The sequence below is a fragment of the Chiloscyllium plagiosum genome, unplaced genomic scaffold (genome assembly GCF_004010195.1).
Source record: "Chiloscyllium plagiosum isolate BGI_BamShark_2017 unplaced genomic scaffold, ASM401019v2 scaf_14203, whole genome shotgun sequence".
Taxonomy (NCBI): Eukaryota; Metazoa; Chordata; class Chondrichthyes; order Orectolobiformes; family Hemiscylliidae; genus Chiloscyllium; species Chiloscyllium plagiosum.
Window position 1 is genome coordinate 4,739 of NW_025211032.1, and position 3,482 is coordinate 8,220.

General features: G+C 48.2%; 1 protein-coding gene across 1 annotated transcript in view; it reads right to left on the reverse strand.

The window, feature by feature from the left end:
• The window catches only part of LOC122546989 (beta-1,4-galactosyltransferase 3-like), a 21,268-nt gene that overhangs the window by 4,732 nt on the left and 13,054 nt on the right, over positions 1–3,482 (reverse strand). The gene's annotated exons all lie outside the window — the stretch shown is intronic.

Sequence of the window (3,482 nt, forward strand, 5' to 3'; positions counted from 1 at the left end):
TTCTGGGGAAGGTGGGTCCTGTACAGGGAGGATGGGTTGCATCTGAACTGGAGGGGCGCTGATACCCATGAGCGAGAGGCTTGCTACAGCGCTTCAGGAGGGTTTCAACAAGTTTGGCTGGGATATGGGAACCAGAACAGTGGATCAGAGGATGGGGTAGCTGGTGAACAGGCAGGTACAACGTGCAGAGAGTCTGTGAGGAAGGATAGACAGTTGTTAGGGCAAAGGTGCAGTCCGTGTGACAGGTTGGAGTGTGTCTATTGAAACACAAGAAGTATCAGGAGTAAGGGTGATGAACTTAGAGCATGGATCAATACTTGGAGCTACGAAGTTGTGGCCACTATGAAGATTTGGATGTCACAGGGCAGGGATGGTTGTTGGATGTTCCAGGGTTTAGATGTTTCAGAAGGAATGGGGGGAGGTGAAAGAGTGGTATTGCTAATCAGGAATAGCTGCAGAAAGGGGGGTTGTTGAGGAGGGTTTGTCTACAGAGTCAGTATGGGTGGAAGTCAGAAACAGAAAAGGAGCAGTCACCTTATTGTGAGTTTTCTATAGACCCCCCAATAGCAACAGAGACACGGGGGAGCAGATTGGGAGGCAGATTTTGGGAAGATGCAGAAATAACAGGGTTGTTGTCATGGGTGACTTTAACCTCCTTAATCTTGATTGGAACTTCCTTAGTTCAAATAGTTTGGATGGAGCCGATTTTGTCCGGTGTGTCCAGAAAGGATTCCTGACTTAGTATGTAGATAGGCCAACTAGAGGGGAGGCCATATTGGATTTGGTGCTTGGCAACGAACCAGGTCAGGTGTCAGATCTCTTGGTGGCAGAGCATTTCAGCGAGTGATCACAACTCCCTGATTTTACTATACTCATGGGGAGGGATAGGAGCAGATGATATGGGAAAGTATTTAACTGGGAGAGGACAAATTCCGATGCTATTACGCAGGAACTGTGGAGCATAAATTGGAACAGATGTTCTCAGGGAAATGCACATCAGAAATGTGGAAGTTGTTTCGGGAGCACTTGCTGATGGTACTGGACAGGTTTATCTCACTGAGGCAAGGAAGGGATGATAGGGTGAAGGAACTTTGGATGACAACAGATGTGGAACATCTATTCATGAGGAAGAAGGAAGCTCATTTAAGGTTGAGGAAGCAAGGATCAGACAGGGCTTTAGAGGTAGCCAGGAAGGGACTGAGAAATGGACTTCGGAGAGCTAGAATGGGGCATGAAAAAAGCTTTAGCAGATAGGATTAAGGAAAACCCCAAGATGTTCTGAGCTTGTGAGGAACAAGAGGTTGGCCAGAGAGAGGGTAAGGCCGATCAGGGATAGTGGAGGGAACCTGTACCTGGAATCGGAGGTGGTAGGGCAGGTACTACCCTTTCACGGTTTTGTGAAGGGTGGGTCGTGCCTCACAAACCTTACTGAGTTCTTTCAGAAAGTGACCAAACAGGTGGATGAGGGGAAAGTGGTTGATGTGGTGTATATGGATTTCAGTAAGGCATTCGATAAGGTTCCCCACGATAGGCTATTGTACAAAATACAGAGGCATGGGATTGAGGGGGATTTGGCGGTTTGGATCAGTAATTGGCTAGCTGAAAGACAGAGGGTGGTGGTTGATGGGAAATGTTCATCCTGGAGGTTAGTTGCTAGTGGGGTACAGCAAGGATCTGTTTTTGGGCCCACTGCTGTTTATCATTATTATAAATGACCTGGATAAGGGCATAGAAGGGTGGGTTAGTAAATTTGCGGATGACACTAAGGTCGGTGGAGTTGTGGATAGTGCCGAAGGATGTTGTAGGTTACAGAGAGACACAGATAAGCTGCAGAGCTGGGCTGAGAGCTGGCAAATGGAGTTTAATGCAGAAAAGTGTGAGGTGATTCACTTTGGAAGGAGTAACAGGAATGCAGAGTACTGGGCTAATGGTCAGATTCTTGGCCGTGTAGATAAGAGAGAGATCTTGGTGTCCAGGTACATAGATCTCTGAAAGTTGCCACCCAGGTTGACAGGGTTGGTAAGAAGGCGTATGGTGTGTTAGCTTTTACTGGGAGAGGGACTGAGTTCCGGAGCCATGAGGTCATGCTGCAGCTGTACAAAACTCTGGTGCGGCCGCACTTGGAGTATTGTGTACAGTTCTGGTCACCGCATTATGGGAAGGATGTGGAAGCTTTGGAAAGGGTTCAGAGGAGATTTACCAGGATGTTGCCTGGTCCTGGGGTGATTCAGTGTTGGAGAGAGATTGGGATAGACTGTGGGGGGAGTAGGAGGGAGATTTACCAGGATGCTGCCTGGTCTGGAGGGAAGGCTGAGGGACCTGAGGCTGTTCTCGTTAGAGAGAAGGCGACTGAGAGGTGACTTAATTGAGGCGTATAAGATAATCGGAGGGTTAGATAGGGTGGGCAGGGAGAGCCTTTTTCCTCGGATGGTGACGGCCAGCATGAGGGGGCATAACTTTAAATTGAGGGGTGATAGATATAGGACAGATGTCAGAGGGAGTTTCTTTACTCAGACAGTAGTAAGGGTGTGGAACACACTGCCCACAACAGTAGGAGACTCAGCAACTTTAAGGGCATTTAAATGGTCATTGGGTAAACATATGGACGAGGATGGAACAGTGTAGGTTAGATGGGCTTCAGACTGGTTCCACAGGTCGGAACAACATCGAGGGCCGAAGGGCCTGTACTGCGCTGGAATGTTCTATGCTCTTAATGAATACTTTGCTTCAGTATTCACTAACAAGAGGGACCTTGATGTTTGAGGACAATGTGAAACGGACTAATCTGCTCAAACAGGTCGATGTTAAGAAGGAGGATGTGCTGAAATGTTTGAAAAACGTGAGGATAGATAAACTCCCTGGGCCAGACGGGATATACCCGAGGTTGTCACAGGACGCGAGGGAAGAGATTGCTGCGCCTTTGGCGATAATCTTTGCATCCATCGGATTAGTGCCAGGTGATTGGAGGATGGCAGACGTAATTTTCCTGTTCAAGAAAGGGAATAGGGATAACCCTGGGAATGACAGACCAGTCAGTCTTACATCGGTGGTGGACAAACTATTGGAGGGATTCTGAGGGACAGGATTTATGATTATTTGGAAAACCGTTGTTTGATTCGAGCAAGTCAGCATGGCTTTGGGAAGGGCAGGTCATACCTCACAAACCTTACTGAGTTCTTTGAGGATGTGACAAAACACAGTGATGAGGGTAGAGCAGTGGATGTGGTGGATATGGATTTTAGCGAGGTGTTCGGGAAGGTTCCCCAGGGTAGGCTGATTCAGAAAGGAAGGAGGCTTGGGATCCAGGGAAATCTGGCTGTCTGGATACAGAATTGGCTGGCCCAGTGAAGACAGAGGGTGGTGGGAGATGGCAAGTATTCAGCCTGGGGCTCGGTGACCAGTGGGTGTTCCACAGGGATCTGTTCTGGGACCTCTGCTCTTTGTGATGTTTATAAATGACTTGGATGAGGAAGTGGAAGGGG